The sequence below is a fragment of the Lutra lutra genome, chromosome 16 (assembly GCF_902655055.1).
Source record: "Lutra lutra chromosome 16, mLutLut1.2, whole genome shotgun sequence".
In the NCBI taxonomy this organism is placed as follows: domain Eukaryota; kingdom Metazoa; phylum Chordata; class Mammalia; order Carnivora; family Mustelidae; genus Lutra; species Lutra lutra.
In genome coordinates this window covers 57857087-57873923 of record NC_062293.1, presented here as the reverse complement: position 1 = coordinate 57873923, position 16837 = coordinate 57857087, and the positions used below count along the sequence as shown (strand labels likewise).

Below are 16837 nucleotides of genomic sequence, written 5' to 3'. Positions count from 1 at the left end.
CTTGGGTAACAGAGAACAGTGAGCTAAGCTGTGCAACCTCTGGGGACCTCAGTTTCTTCATCTGTAAAATGGGAGACGGGCCTCTCCATATTGGCCCATTATGGGGTGGGGAATGGAAAACAAAAAATATGCTTGAATACAGCCCCAAACCAACCATCACGCATGTTCAGAGTTCACCCCTAACAGGATGAGACCCAGGGCAAACTCACTAAGTAGTGAGCACTTTTGGTGACCCCAGCTCCCCCACCCCCCTGTACACCTCCTGCTATTCCAAGACACAGCCAGGGAGGGGATGGTTCAGGGCAGAGCTGGAGTTTGGACCCAGACCTCTTCAGCCCTTCTCGTCCTTCCTCTCCAGTGAAGGCACCCCATCCGGGGCTGTGCAAAACCCCCTCTGTCTTGCCCTCAGTGTCTCCATAGAGAAAGTGTCTTCTGAGCACCCCTTCAGCTCCAGTCTGACCCATGAGGGATGAAGCATTTCCCTTCCCAGCTATGCCACCACCCTCTGTCCCCCAGCAAGGGGAAAATGGCACCAGCTGCAGTGGTCCCAGTGCACAGAGACCACTTTGTTTCCTGTCTAACCACGGTGATAAAGGTTGGGGGACCACAGGCGGGGGGGGGGGGGTGGACACAGGTGCAGGGAAGCCCGACTCCACAAAAGCTCGTGCCCCTGCATCACCAAGTGACGGCATCACCAAGACACAACACCTGTTTCCATGGTTCCGGAGACCTGCCTGCTCCCCACAGCAGTGATTGGGGGTGGGGGAGAAGGGGACACAAGGCAAGAGGGACAGAGACAGAGAGAGAGGGGATGGGCAGCAGGGGGAGGAAGGGTGGGGAGGAGTGAGGAGGGGGCTTGAAGGTCAGGGTTGACCACAAGTACCCTGAAAACTTCCCAGGCCTGGGACCGATGAAAGAAGTTCGAAAACAAAAACAGAAAAGTCAAAATGCACACCAGCAGCCCCAGTGTTTCCTGTTTTTCTAACAAATCACCAATGATTTCCAAGAAAAGCAAGCCGTGCTGCGCTCAGCCCCAGGCACAGCCGCAGAATTTGCACATCTGGCCTGTGCTTCGAGAGCGCCGTGCACCCCGGGGCACAGGATGTGGCGGACAGAGAAGGCTGCAGCTCCGCGGTGCACAGGGGCAAGGGGCCGGGAGCCCTGGGGCGTCCTCTCTGCAGGAAGACCCCAGGGCCTCGCAGACCCTTGGGGGGGGTGTCACGTGGAGGGGGGGGTCACGTGGGTGGGCTTCCCCAGGCCTGTCAATTTCTCTGAGGATTTCCAGGCTGGTAGTGCAGGGGCTTCGGGGGAGACCCCCTGGGGCCAGGTTTCCCCTAGAGGAGGGCGAAGCACCCCAGGACTCAAGTTTCCCCATCCCCCCATAAGGTCGTGGGCTCTTTAGAAAGCCCCCCAAGAGGGAAGTGCAGACCCCAGAGCTGGGCTGAGGGTCAGCCCTCTTCTCACCTCCCCAGGAAGCACACCCTGCCACTGCCTGCCCTCCGCTCCACAAAAACCCAGCTGCTCTGGAGAGCCCCTCTCCGGCACCCCTTCCCTCGCCCCAGCCCTCTTCCCTCCTTATCCCTAAGCACAGTCACCTCTGCCCACTCCTGTGGCTTACCCACAGCTGATGCCCCAGGCCCTGAGCGGATCGATGCCTCCTTCCCAGCCAGCCCTTGCAGCGAGAGGAGGGGGTCTGCACGCAGAGACACTGAGCAACCTCGCGTCACCCATTCAGGCCGGAGGCAAGTCCTACAGTCCCGCACAGATCCAGCCTGCGGACCGATGAGCGCCCCCAGCAGCCCCGGTGGGGTCAGAATCAGCCTGTGCGTGGGAGTCATGGTGGTGGGGGGCAGGCAGGGGTGCCCCACCTCTATCTGCCTTTGACCTTACTCCTCTTTGGCTGCTAAGCCAGGAGGCAGAGTAATCCTTAGTTTGACAACACACACACACACACACACACACACACACACACACACCTTTTGCTGAACCATTTGAAAGTAAGCTGCTGGTTGCAGATACCATGACAAGTCACTGTTAAATGTTAGACTGAACTGTATTCTCCAACCCAAAGACACCATTATTACACTGAGCCAAAAAATAACAATGACCCAAGGTTCGTCAGCTGCACCCCGGAAGCACACATACTTTGCAGAGCACAAGATCTGTGCCTGACTCCCCACCATCCCCATGCCTGGGGGTGGGGAGGGCCTCATCCCTGGGGCCTGGGGGTGGGCAGCTGTGAGAGGAGGGGGGCCACTGGTCTCAGCAACCACCTTTGCCTGGGAGATTATGCTGGCCAGGAAATACATGAAATTCCTCCACAGCCCGTGACAACACAAAATGAGAATTCTTCCCCAGGGAAATGGAAGGGACATGACGAGGCTGCATTTTTCCAAGGTGGGGTCACCCCATCTCCCATCCCATAGCCTCTTCCATGGTGCAGGCTTGTCCCTCGCCCATCAAGACATGGAGCCTGAGCGGGTGTGTGACTGCTTCAACTGACTGATGACAGCAGACGCGACAGCGTGTGGCTACCTGAGCTGGGTCACAGAGCGGAGACTTCCTGCCTCATTTGCTGGAAGCCTTGCGCTTGGCAATTGGAGCAGTCGAGCAAGAGACCTGACCAGGCCCTGGAGGTTGCCATGACAGGAGGAAGCCCTTAGGGGGTGTCCGACCTAAATTCATTTACTCAAAGAAAAACTTCCCTTATCAAGCAATTGAGACCACAAGATATTTTGCTCGATGCTGTGGTAGATATAAACATGACTAATACGTTGCCCTTTGTTTCAGATACTGAACTCTGCTGATGCCAGCCTGGAAGGTGCCACCTCCCGGGGGCTCGAATGACCACAGCCAACACACCTGGTGTGCTCCTGCCCCAGGACCTTTGCACTTGCTGTTCCCTCTGCCTGGAGTACTCTTCTCCCAGATGTCTGCCAGGCTCATTCCCTCCCCTCTGTCCGGTCTTTATGTTATATTCTCAAGGAGAGCTTTGGGCAGACCCCACCCCTGGCACACCCTGTTTTATTTTTCCCACCTCTTACCACCAACGGACATACCATACATATTACTTGTTATTTATCATACTTGCTGCCCGTCCTTTTCCTCCAGCCCCACAAGGGCCTAGAAGAGTGCCTAGCACATATTTGCTGGATGAACGAATGCATGATAAATGGGAGGAGGGAAGGGTAAAGGGATTTCAGGGATGACAAAAGAAGAGATGGACAGAGGATCACGCAGAACTCACGTGACTGAGACATGGATGCCGCTTTTCTCGTGTGAATCATCAACCTGAGATCCGCAGCAGGGCCCTGGGACGGTGGTGTGCTTCTCCTGGACAGCAGCTGGAATGTTTCCTTAGGTTAAAATCAAGCCACCTAATAAATTGTCATTCCTCTGATCATCTGACGTTTTGGAAGCATGATTCCTAGGACATATGTCAAAGACAGAAGGGAGGTCCCCAAGAGAGAATAAACACAGGAGAGCAGGAGTGAGCATGTCAGGAAAGGAAGGCTTGTGAAAAGCACCAAGGACACCAAAAAGGGTCTGTAGAGTGATTTTCAGAATAACCCCAGCCTGGGGATAAGGCTAGCCACTCCGGGCTGGTGGGGCAGTAGTTACAGGTGATCTAGAGAAAGGAGAACCACTCGCCTGCCTACTTCCTCCATCACTTTCTCAAAGAGAACGGTCATCCTATTGGAAAGTAGGGATCAAAGAGGGCTTACTTAACCAACAGCAAGCATGTGTTCAGGGTCTGCTATGGGAGGGTCTTAGTAGGCACTGGGGATCCAGAAAGCTCAAGGAGCTTGTGGTCAGATGGGAGGATGGGATCCTAAGAGGTCACCCTGCACAGCAATAGGGCCACTACCGACAACAATGACAAACACAAATCAGGCAGAAATCACTAGAAAAACAGGCATGAGACTTGACTGACTCTCTCTTATGAAAGAGGCTCTCCAAATGGCCAATAAACATGAAAAGGTACTCAATTTCATTAGTCACAAGGGAAATGCAAATTCAAACCATGATGCAATACCGCCACATACCCACCAGAATGACCCAAATGAAAAACACAGAAAACCCTGTTTGTGAGGATGTGAAGCACCTTGAACCCTCACGGCTGCAGGTGGAGGGGTTGCAAAACAGGACAGCTGCTTATCAAATGGAAAGCCAGTTACCAGTACCCGCTCAAGTGTGACCTGTGCTGGCCCATGACACAGCAATTCCACTCCCAGACTTTTACTCAAAGGACACACACCACAAAGTTCAGAGCAGCACCATTCCTACTGGACTGTACCCAGTGAGTGAGACATCCAGAGGAGGATAACACCAGACAGGTGCAATAGGAACTTGGAGGTGGGAGAATGCTTCTCGGAGAGGGTAATTCCCAGATAACTCTTCAGGAAGGAACAGCTGCCCTGGGATTCAGGCATAGCCGTGGGAAGAGGATAGAGATGGGACTTGGGCTTGGTGGTGGGTAGGTGGACAGGGGTGGGATTCAGGCTTGGTGGTGGGAAGACGGACAGAGGTGGGATTCAGGCTCAGTGGTAGGAAGAGGATAGAGGTGGGATTCAGACACAGCAGTGGGATGAGGATAGAGGTGGGATTCAGGCATGGCTGTGGGAAAACAGACAGAGGTGGGACTCAGGCACAGTGGTGGGAAGATGGATGGAGGCAGGATTCAGGCATGGTGGTGGGAAGATGGACAGAGGCAAAAGCCATGAGAAAGCATGATTCCTTTAGGGAAGGGCAGGTGACCAGCTCCACTGGAGGATAAAGTATGACACAGGGCACACTGGGAAATTTTGCCTCATGGGCTGGGGTGGCAGATGGGAATGGCCTTGGATAGCAGGCTATGTGTTAAGGGTTTATTCAAGGGTCTTGTGCGGCCATTGTCTTCATTGATCTTCAACCAGCACGTGACACATCAGCCTTGGGATTCAGATGACCACACCAACGAAGGGGTGAGGGGGAGACCAGGGGAGAGACACCTGCCACAGAGGGCTCTGAAGTCATATAGAGAGTTTGCTGCTTAAAAAGGAGCTGAGAATCGCAGATGAGGACAAACACATCTCCAAGTCATAAGGAAACCAGAGTCTGTGAAAGGGGACTGCTATCAATAATCTTTAAAGAACTGAAGAAAATGAAAGATGTACAAGAGAAAATAGAGAGTGAGACAGACAAAGACAGAGACAGACCCTAAAAACGGCTGTCCCAATTTCAGAGAATATCAAAAGCATAGGATCTTGGGAGCTACAATCTCTGAGCCAGCCAGCCCCCTGACAGAGCTCGCTGCATGCCATCAAAGGCAGTTTGGGAACACCCAGGAGAGGACCCAGGGATCCCCAAGGGCTGGAATGGCTTCACCAACAGTAATACAAGAAAATACATGAAAGCATCATCTCTGGATTTGAGCGAGTCCTGCAGGAGCCTTGTGAGAATGTGGGAAAGCACGAGCTGAAGGAGGACACAGAGGGATTCCCCATTGGCTCACTAACCAAACTAAATGGGTGTTGAGGATCTGCATCTGCACTCTGTTTTGGCCCTTGAAAGCATGCCATTTTTCAACACACAGCTCATGGCATAAGGACATTTACATCGTCACATAGGCACCACCGCCATCTGTCTCCAGAACTTCATCTTCCCAAATAGACACTCCACACCCATGAAATGCTAACTCCCCAATTCCCCTCTTCCTATTCCCCAGCTGCTAGTAACCACTGGTCGTCTTTCTGTCCCTCTGAGTTTGACGACTCTGGGATCCTCATATACGGGGAATCATACCATACTGCTTCTTTTGTGACTGGCTTATTTCACATCATATAAAGTCTTTAAGGCTCATCTATACTGGAACACGTCAGAATTTTACTCCTTTTTGAGGCTGAGTAATATCCCATCGCGTGTATATGCCACATTGTATCCACCCTTCATCTGTAGATGGACATTTGGGTAGATTCCAGCTTTTGATAGAGTGCCATTTTTTAAAGGTTTTCAAAAGAGCTCAGAAGGCATGCTTGCCACACAGCAGAAGGGATAAGGGAACTTTATATGATAGAGAAGATTCAGAAAGACCGCAAACTAGTGGGGTCCAAATGCGGATGAGACTCCTAATTGTCCTCCTACATCCTTTTTTCTTTCTTCTATAATAATATAATGTTTGGATATTTTAGATTACATTTCCCAGATTCTCTTGTAGTCAAGTGTGGCCATGTGGCTATATTCTGACCATCAATACAGGTATATATTGAAGAATGCAATTTCTATATCATGCCTTTGAAAGGAAGAGGCATGCCTCCTTCCTTCCCTTTCTTCCTCTTGCTAGCTGGAATGCAGATGTGATGGCCATTGCTAGGCAGCCATTATGCACCATGAGATGAAAGCCACATGTTCAGGCAAGATGGAAGGAGCACAGGTTCCCAACATACGAACCTGTCACATAAAGTCTGGATAACTTATGCTCAGCCTGTTACATGAGAGCATGCATCTCTTCTACGGTGAGCCCATCTCTGTGTATCCTCCACAGGGACTGACTTATGTAAAGGTCAGCCATTCTTTGAAACAGACTGGGTTGGCCAGCTAGTACTGAAGCAATTCAAGTTCAGAGGGTATGGTTTCAAGAGACTCTCCAACTTGTTGGGTAGACAGGACCATGCAAATACAGTCTGGACTAACAAAACTTGTCCTCCCGAAACGAGATCAGATGGTTTTGTGAACAATTACGTCCCTAAGGAATACCTATGAAGACAATAAAGACCAGTGATTGCCTGGGGTGGCAGAAAAGGAAGAAATAAATAGGCAGGGCACAGAGGAATTCTAGGACATTCAAAATGCTCTGTATAAGATTACAGTGATGGCTATGGGTCACTATACATTTACCAGAACTCAAAGAAAGCCCAACACCAGGAGTGAACCCTGAGGCATTTGGGGGTGACTGTGATGTGTCAACAGAGGTTCATCCTTGGTTAAAAAGGTACTATCCAGTGGACGATGCTGAGAACAAAGGAAACTATGCACGTGTTGGGGGGTGGGGGGGAGGGATTATACAGGAAATCTCTGCATCTTCTTCCCAATTTTGTTGCAAACCTGAAATTGCTCTCAAGAATTAAGTCTTTAGGGGCGCCTGGGTGGCTCAGTGGGTTAAGCCTCTGCCTTTGGCTCAGGTCATGATCTCAGGATCCTGGGATCAAGCCCCACGTCGGGCTCTCTGCTCAGTGGGGAGCCTGCTTCCCCTCCTCTCTCTGCCTGCCTCTCTGCCTACTTGTGATCTCTGTCAAATAAATAAATAAATCTTTAAAAAAAAAAAGAATTAAGTCTTTATTTTAAAAAAATGATAATCCTGTTGCCACCTCCATCCACTGGGCAGGTTGTAGGAGTAACAGGCAATGAGTAATCCCTGATCTTTGAAACCACTGAATGGGGAGGACAGGGGGGAAATCGGCCCCTGAGAGGCTGAGCAGTGGACCCAAGGTGGGACTGTCCCAACCCAATCCCTTCAACAGAGCCCATATGGGAGCCGTGATGGGGAGCCGGCAGATGGAACCTTGGGCCAAGAAGGGGCATTCTCCGCCCACCTTGGGGCAATGCTGCACACTGCCTTGGGCCAGGGGGAGAACAGGAGAATGGAGAGCGGGTGGCACCTCCTTCTTTATCCACAGCCTCCAACATAGGGCCATGCAGTCTTGAGGGCCCGCTTCTGTCAACTCCCACAAGTTGTTTTTCCAGCTGACTCAGGAACCTTCTAGAACCTTCTAGTCTTCTCCCAACCCCACACAGCTGGCACTGCACAGGCCTGAGCTCCTTAGCATCACTAGCTCAGAAATGTGTTTTCTGGACCCCCCCCCCAAGGCCACGTGCCCTCAAATCACCTCCCTCGGCCAACTTCTGCCTCTCTAATGTAGGGGTTTTATGACCAATTTCTTTCAAAGTCATGCCCTTGCTTTTCGTCCTTCCTTTGTGTCTTAGAGCACCTTATCCCCAAACCAATATCATCATGCCATGCCCTGCAGGCCGATATGACGTCACGGGAGTCCTCTGCACTTCTGCCCAGCTGCTGGCCAGCTCATGAGTTTGGAGGAAGAAGTCACTGCAGAAAACATCTTCGGGACACAAGAAGTCAGATGGCCACGGTGAGCCCCATCTCTGATCACCTGCTCGCTAGAGAGGGAATGCCAGAATATTCCTATCCCCAGGGCCACCAGAGTCCAGGGCGCCTTAACAGACCCATCCAGATGCCGCTGTAGGGTCGCAGACACAGTAGGGAATCCTGGACGCAAGCCCCTTGTGCTCTTCTGTGGGTGGTCCCAGGCTGCGAGGGGGTGCCCAGGGCCAATGGCATAAAAGTTTGAGGAGGCAGGCAAGGCCAGTCTCAGCCCCCTCGGCCCTCTTCTCAGGGGGCAGGGGGAATGGTGTCACTGCCCAAGTTGGAAGGATCGGGATAGGTGGGTTCTCTCTCCTGGGGAGTCTTTCCCACTGCTCTCTCCTCCCCAGAAAGCTGTCTTTCCTCTCCAAAGCATTACTCCCTTTCAAAGGGGAGAGAAAAAAAAGAAAGGGAAGAAAACCCGAACCTCGTCGTCCGTTGCTTGCTCCAACCCATCCCCCTGCTTGGGAGTGACCGAGGGGAGTCTCTAAAGGGTTCCTCCTCGACTAGCAGACCCAGGTTCAAGAACAATGCTTTATAAGCCATAAAGGGCGATATGCAAACTAACATCGGTTACTGGTAATACTTGACTTTCTCCCAATTTAAAAACTTGAGTTCTATGCCTCCCTCAGCCTCCTCCAGGGTTAGCACAGCCGGGCCCCCCTGGGGAAGGTTGCAGAATCGCCAGAAATCCTCCCAGCATTTCTCCCCCCTGAAAATGGGGCTCCTGATTGCCCCACAGCCCGCCAAGCAGGCAGGACAGGAAGCTCCTCTATCTTGTAAACATCGTGTTGCAAACAGACACTTGACTTCCCTAGGTCCCTGTAGAGAAGTGGCCCCAGGTCTGGGAGTGACTTGCGTGGGGCTGGCTCCCCGGGGCTTCCCCACCGTCAGACTTCCAGAACGGCTTGTCTTAAGTCTGACTCACGTGGAGGGCGGACACAGGTTCCCAAAGAGAGGGCTCTCAGCATGTGGGGTTTGCCAGGGGCCCCTGGGGCCTGGACGGAACCCCCCCCCCCCCAGAGGGGGACATCTGCCTTGTCCTGTCCAGGAAGGCAAAGACAGGATTTTTGCTCCTTCGGATGTACTACAGAATCCAGTGCAGTGCCCGGAGGGAGCAGTCCCTGGGTCGCGGGAGGACTGAACCCCATGAGATCTCAGATGGGGTTGTTCATCACCTGTCACCCATGGCTGGGGCCCCAGGCTTCCTCTGTGCAGCAGCTCAACTGGCCAACACGGACAGAGCATGCCAAATCCTGGCTCGCTGGGCACTGGGGAGAAGGGGCTGAACACGATAGCTGCGGGGGGGAGGGGGTCTCCTCATTGGAAAGATGGGGGAGAAGAATGCACATTAGGTACTGGAGAAACTGAGGCAGGCAGCCTGGCCAGAGGAGGGGGTGCGCGTTCAGGGCGAAAGACTCCAAGAGCTGGACTCGGGGTTGACATCTGAATATCCACCAAGGACTCTGAGCTTTCCCTGTGAGGCAGGGCATCCCCAGAGGCTTCCAGAAGCTTCCGAGCCTGGTGGCGAAGGGGTTTTTGTAGTAAGAGTCTGCTGCCAGAGCAAGGAAGGCCCACGGGTGGGATTGTAGGGACAAAAGCTGAATGGCGTGTGGCAGAGCGCGCAGTGGGGAAGTGAGAGAGGCCAGGACCCCAGGCAGCGCCATGACATGGGCTGGGGAGCGGAGAACGGGAAGATGGAGGGAGGACCGAGGTGACTCCAAGGTTTCATGTCTGGGAGGCTGTTGTCAGCAGAGACAAGAATGGGGAAGTCCGCAGAGGAAGCCCACTTTGTGGGTGAGGAGCTGGGCTCCTGACAGGGGGTGAACTTGACATAGTGCAAACAGCAGGCCTGGGCTTGGAGATACACCTGCAGGAGAGGGACATGGACCTGTCCGGGGGTGGCTGGGAGAGGAGGCGCGGGCGGGAAGAGAGAAAGCTCCAGGGGAGCTGTAGGCATCAGGGGTCTCGGAAACTCCCAGGAGCCCTACCAGCTGGGACGCGCCCACTGGAATTCACCATCAGGCAGCCGCCAGTGACCTTGGAGGGAGCCATCCTATAGAGAAGGCTGGGTAGAGGGAGGCATGGCGCGGCCAGGGTCTGAATGTGGCACCTGCCCAGGAAGGTGACCCTCCACGTAGGGCTTAATGGGTGTCCTTCACCAGCTGTTGGAAGGAGCTAAGAACAAGAGAGACACCCCCCCCCCCCACAAAAGCCCGTGCTTCAGCACAGGGTGTGGGCAAGGGTCTCCTGCCCTGGATGGCTACACTTTTCTGACCCCCAAAGCGCCCCTGCTTGGGAGGAACAGGCTGTGGGATTTGTGGGGGAACTGGGCAACTTCGGGATTTTTGTCTCGTCAAGGCCACCGAACTCCTTAAATTCAAATTCCATTCTCAGAACTACTGATCTGTATTCAACCCGTCAGACACAGCCGCTAGGATTTGGAGAACTAGAGACCTGGGAACGGAGCAGCCTTGGCCTCCATTCTCACGGCAGTCCTATCTACACAGGACATGTGTTTCCCCTGAATGCTTCCCCCTGACGGGGAACTCATTACCGCAAGGCCACCCGGTCTGCTGTTGATCTGTTCTGAATTTGTCCCCGATGTTCCCTGCACCCAACTTGAGGCCTGTTTAGGTCCTGTTTTTGGCTTCCTGGGGACCGGTCCTCAGGGAGCAGGCCGCCTTCGCCTTTTTCCCGGGACGCTGCCCTCCGAACATGTGGAGATAGATACGACTTGTCCCCGTGGCCCTCTTCTTCGAGGAAAGCCTCTTGGCCTCTTTGGCATGACGTCATCACCGTCTCGGCTACCTGCATCTGCGTAGGACACGGTTTCTCAGCGTCCCCGGCAGACACGGCCCCTGGAGCGGAACGGGGCCAACCCCGTTGCTGAAAGGCATGGGAAGCCAGGGCTCGGAATCCGTGGCTGACTGCTGGAGGCCAAGAATCAAAGCCGGGAGCACAGGTATGTGCGTGGAAGGCTCAGGAAGGGAGACAAAGAGGGGATGACGGCCCCCAGAGGCCAGGATGTGAGAGCAGAGGGACTAAAGACCAGAGCCTTTATCCTGACTGTCCAGGCACAGAGCACTCCCTTGCTCCGGCTGCCAGCCCCGGGGGTACAAGAGATGAGTCTATCCCAAAATCACTTGGCAGAGCCTTCACTCCACACCTGACGGCAGCAGGACAGGGAGGGATGTGGCGGGCCGACCTTACTCAGGAGTAAGGATGCAAAAGTCCAAAAGAGGTTCCGAGCAAGTCAAACCTGGCAATGCTTGGAAAGAATAAAACGCCTTGACGGACAGAGTTTGTTCTAGAAATGCAGGACGGGCTCAATCCAAGAAGCGAATGACATCATGTCTGACACACACCTCCAGCAAAGGAAAAGGCTACAAGAGCGTCCTGGTAGACGCGGAGGGAAGTATTCTACAGACTTCCCTCCCATTCAGGCTTCCAAAAGTCCTTAGTCATGAGGAACTGAAAGAAACCTCCTTCACACGGGACACTTGACCGGACCCACATATCAGAGAAACAAAGCCCCGGGCTCGGGCCGGTCCCTGGGCACTCCGGGAGCCGGGACCATCTGCGGTGCTGGCCGGGACGGAGCAGAGGGCTTCTTGTAAGGACGCCGTTAGCAAAAGTGATGCTCTTTTGTCATCTTGAAAATGGCCTGAATTCAAGACTTGATGAGAAATTCAGAAAGCATGAGCATGGTGGGTGGGGGAGGGGTGCAATGAAAGGTCAGGAAGTTCACCCCCTGCACCCACCCCCACCACACACATTTGTGTTTTTTTTTTTAAGATTTTATTTATTTGTCAGAGAGAGAGCACAAACAGGGAGAGGGGCAGGCAGAGGGAGAAGCAGGCTTCCCACTGAACAGGGAGCCCGATGCGGGACTCGATCCCAGGACCCTGAGATCATGACCTGAGCCGAAGGCAGACGCATCACCGACTGAATCACCCAGGCGCCCTGAGCCTGACCATTTATGCAAAACTTTGAAAGAGAGAGGGAGGGAAATCATGTATGTACGCAGACGCACATGGACTTTGTGGTTCTGGGAGGAGAATTCTGGGTGGACGGGAGAATATGGGGGAGGAGGGTGACCCGATGACAGAAAACCAGCCTTTCTTAACCCTATAAGGGCAGTCGCTCCGGAGAGGGACAGAATGCAAGCCCAGCGGACAGTGGCGCACAGGGGCTCCCGTCGCTGCTGGGTTACAGAGGCGGAGGCCTCCTGCCGGAAGCGCACAGAGGCAGCGGTGACACACGCTCCCTGCTAATGGTCAAGGCGGAGGAAAAGGGAAGCACCAGTAATAGCACTGATGGCCTCAAGGGCTGAGCGCCCGGTCTACACTGCACAGCTACGCCTGGGCCCGGCTACCTGCCTAAGGGCAGGGATTACTGGGATCTGCATTCCTGTGCCTTGGATCTCTTGGGTCTCACGGTGAATAGAACTTCACTAGGAAAGCCTTTCCTTCACCCCCCAAGCTACAGGGGAGCTCCCTTTGTGTAAAATCACAGGCCCTGCTAATTCTCACCATTGTGATGATGGGAAGCTGGTTGAGGTCCCAGCCGCCTGACGAATCTCACGAGGGCAGGAACACTCTGTTGCTCGGGCCGCCCAGAGGGAGCTCAGCCCGTGCCCGGCACACGGAAGGTGTTCCGTGGAGAAGTGTGCTGAGCCGGGGAAGGGAAGGAAGGAGCTCAGGAAGGGACTACAGAGAGCACCTGTTACACACCTGTCACACGCCTCCACACAGATGAGAACGGACATCCCCAGGGACGTGCGCGGATGGACCCAAAGTCATGTACCTGGCGGTGCAAGAGAGTAACAGGAACAAGGCCAACCAAGTACGGGAGGCAGAAGCCCAGACTCCACCTTCAGCCCTCACACCCCAGCCCCTGCCCCCAACAAGGAAACCACACAGCCTCATTTGCCTGGATCACCAACAGCAGCTAGAAGACTCCAGAGGACACGAAAATGAAAAGAACACCCCTCCCTCCTGACCCCACCCTCCTGCAGGCGGGCAACTCCCATTATTGGCCTGCATGGACTTTGGGCCTCTGACATCGTGGGGAGCAGAGCAGGGGGTTCACGGTGACAGCTTAACAGCCACACAGAGGGTCAGGTGGCTCAGGTGAGCGAGCCAACACGTTGCTGGTCAGACCCTGTAGGCCAGAGTGGTCAGTGGTCCGGCAGGAGGACACACAAGGTGTGGTGAGGACAGGGGGAGTGGCCAGGGCTGGGGAGTGGAGAGGGGGTAGAAGAAAAGACGTCAAAGATGATGAAGTTTGAATGGGGGGATGGAGTCACAGTCCACTGGGCGGCAGAGGAAGGGAAGAGCAATGTACGGAGAAGGAAGAGTGGGTGCAAAGGCACTGGGGTTTGCCCAAGCCTCTGGAGAGACAGCAGCAGGGTGGCCCCGAGCTGGCTGGTGGAAGACTAGCCATGACAAGGGGTACGAGCCTTCTCCAGGATGTGGTGGCAGTTCTGAAGGGTTCACAGTCAAAACTCCTGCTCTGATTTGTTGCCTTACGTGATCATGGCCATAGGAGCAAGGCTGAGCAGGGAGCTGGTGTAAAGCTGGAAACTACTGCCCCAACCCACCAGACCCAAGAAGGACTCAGTGCCCACTCTAAGCCACCAGTCACCCACTGTGTCCTCACACTCAGCCCCCACCATGCTACAGCTCTATCACCCTTATCCAGAAGGCACCTCGCTGAAACCCCCGGTTATCCAGAACCCGGCCATGAGCCTGGAAGCAAACAGAAAAGACCCGTGGTGGGCCACCACTCATGCCCCCAAAGTCACTATGCTGTGCATCACCAAGAAAGAAATATTGCTGTCCATTATCATGGTAAGATGCCACCAATGGTAAGATGCATTTTGATTTCCAAGTCATTAAAATGTGAAAACATGTATGTCTTCAATCCACAGACTACCCTAATACATCATACATGTTTGCTCTAGGAACGTCTCATCTTCCCTTGGGGACAAGTCAATGTAACCCCTCCTGTGTTCCCTCTCATACACATCTACACCAGACGCTCCCCGGAGTGACTGCTTATCACTCTCTGGCCTCTCTAGAAGTTTCCTCTCTTAAGACGCTGTGATCCAGACCTTGAGCCCACCCACAGCTGAGCCAAGCAAGACTCTGGCTCCCAGCAATCCCACAGGGCTGGCCAGGTGAGCCCACTGGGTGAGCCTCTTGGAACGAAGGCAGAGTCAGCAAGGACTTGGGGACAGAAGATAATCATCTCCTTCTTAAGCTGGAGATGTTGGGGGTGGGACTTAAAATCCCAATGAGGCCCAGCATACAAAGACCCCAAGCCTGCCTGTCCCTACAGTCCTGGGTGCCTATGCTTCAAAAAGCAAGGAAGGGTCTCCTGAAAAGAGAGGGTATCCAGGAAAAGAGAGCTTGATCATTGGAAACCTTCTTTGTCTTCCTGGACGCACAGGGCGGTGGGCACGCTGAGGAAGCAGGGAAGCTCCTGATCTGCATACCGGTGTTCTGCAAACACCCAGGAAGCAGCTCCATGTGCAGCTCCAATCGTCACACTTTTCTCATGGAACCTCCCCACAGCCCTGGGGAGGCCACTATTAGAGCCCATTTTACAGGGAGGGCAACGGGGCTGCCCGGGAGAGGGGCAGAAGATGCTCAAGGTCACACAGCAAGACCCCAGGGGCCGCAGCTCAAGTCCCCTTTCCACATGGCACAGGGTTCCCCAGCAATGGCTCCAGCGCCTCCCTGAGGAGCTTATTCAAATTTTAGAAAACTACAGATTGCAGACCTCGCCCCCCCCCCCGCCCCTCCCGAAGAACGGGGCTGGGGCCTGGGGGCTGTGTGCTGTGACAAGTTCTGGGAACCAGCGCCTCACCAGGTGGTCCAGGCCAGGAGGAAGAGTGCAGATGAGAAGATGCGGCGACCACCGGAGGGAGGAAGGGTGGCGTGATCCAGAAAGGGGCCTTCCGGACAGACCTGGCCTACTTTTAGCCCTCATTTCGCCCAAACCCACCCCTCCGCTCTGCTCTGAGGCTTTTAACTCACTCGATACCACATCCTGCCGCTTTCATCTCGCGTTCCTTTTCCCTCCGAACCATCCAACCACGGCCTTCCTCCTGCTGACCTGCACCTCTCGCTAATTTACCCCCGGCGCCTGGGCTGGGTCAGCGCGCGGGCGCACGCACACCCGCACACGCGCGCGCACACCTGCCACGCGCGCACACACCTGCACGCACGCACCCGAGGACTCACGCGGGGACACCCGGGTGTAAACACGGCTCCTGCCACCGCGCCCACGAGCGGTGCTGCAGAAGAGCGGCCGGCGCCAGGGCACCCCCGCGACGCCCGGGTCCTGGCGGCGACGCCCACGCTCATCGCGACCGTCCCCAGGAGGAGCGACGCGGGCTCCTGACCCCCACTCGGGCCGGTCTTCGGGGGAGGAGGGAGGACGTGGCCACACGCACGGCCCCGGCGTTCGACAGTGCCCCCCACCCCGGGGCGCCCCTTCTGTCTCCGGGAGTACCGGGACGGTCGGTCGCGGCCCCGCGTGTCCTCGGGCCCGGACACAGCAGGACTGCCCAGCCCGCCCGCGGCAGACGCCGCTCTCAGAGCCCACTGCTCCCCGACGGTGCCCACGCTCCTCTCCCCGCACCTCCCCGCGCGCCCTCACCGCCCGCCCGGCCACGCACCTGCAGTCCCCGCCGGGCGCCGAGCCCTTCTCCAGCGGCGACTCCCCGCGGCTCGCGTGCGGTCCGGACCACCGCGCCGGGCAGGAGCCGCGCGGCCAGTCCCAGCACCCGCCCGGCTTGCACTCGGACGGCGGGCCAGGGGGCGGGCCGGGGGCGGGGTCATGCGGGTGGGGCGGGGCCATGCGGGGTGGGGCTGGGTGCGGGGCGGGGCGCCCAGCTGGTCTCTAGCGCCACCTGGCCGCAGGGGCGCGCGGGCGAGGGGGGGCCAGCTGGCCCACGCATCCTCTGAGCCCCGCTGGCCCAGCACAGCGCCGGAGCCGCGGCCCCAGGGTGGAGCGCGTCGGTCCTGGAAGGGACAGGCCCCGCGGGTGGACGGCCGCGGACGGAGGGGCCCCGAGCGCCACCGACCCCCCGGGAGTCAGGTGCGGTCGCGTCCCGGGGAGCGGAAGCGCAGCCTCGGCCCCGCAGGAGGGGTGGGCGGAGCGGGGAGGAGGATTGGGGTGGGGGCTTCGGGGAAGCAGGAGAAAGGGGAAGCTCAGTCGAGCTGCTTCCTTCTCTCGCGGCGACCCAGCGCCCCACTTCCTCCTCCTACTTCTATTTTCTTTGGGCGCTCTTAACCTTTACAATGCCTGCACCCCTGGTGCGCAGACGCGCGCCGGGACCCCCAGCCTCCGGGCTGACTCACCCCCTTCCCCGCCGGTGGCTGTCACTCGGCCCTTTCTCAGCCCCCGAAGCGGGGGGAGGGGTCGTCTCCAGAGTCCAGACCCCATTCTTGCCCCTTCGGTTTTCCCCCACAGACGACGCCGCTAGGAAGAACAACGCACGGAATCGTGCCCTGTGCCTCGCTCCCACCCTTCCAAAATGGGGCTGGGGGTGTTATGCCGGCAGCCCTGGCGAGGCAAGAATAACCCTTGATTGCAGAATCTGCGCAGGGCCAGGCTGAAATTTCCACTTCCACTGTTGAATGGGACTCCTGTGTCACAACAACTGTTGAAGGCGCATGAAACTGG

General features: G+C 55.8%; 1 protein-coding gene across 3 annotated transcripts in view; it reads right to left on the bottom strand.

The window, feature by feature from the left end:
* Positions 1-15980, bottom strand: part of PIK3R5 (phosphoinositide-3-kinase regulatory subunit 5) — a 63736-nt gene extending 47756 nt beyond the window's left edge. For 2 of the 3 annotated variants that reach the window (XM_047708036.1, XM_047708035.1), the window contains exon 1: positions 15828-15978. The gene's annotated coding sequence lies outside the window, so the exon portion shown is untranslated. Of the gene's footprint in view, positions 1-15827 lie in introns of all 3 variants that reach the window. The other variant, XM_047708038.1, reaches the window with a different exon arrangement.
* Positions 15981-16837: the final 857 nt, after the last annotated feature.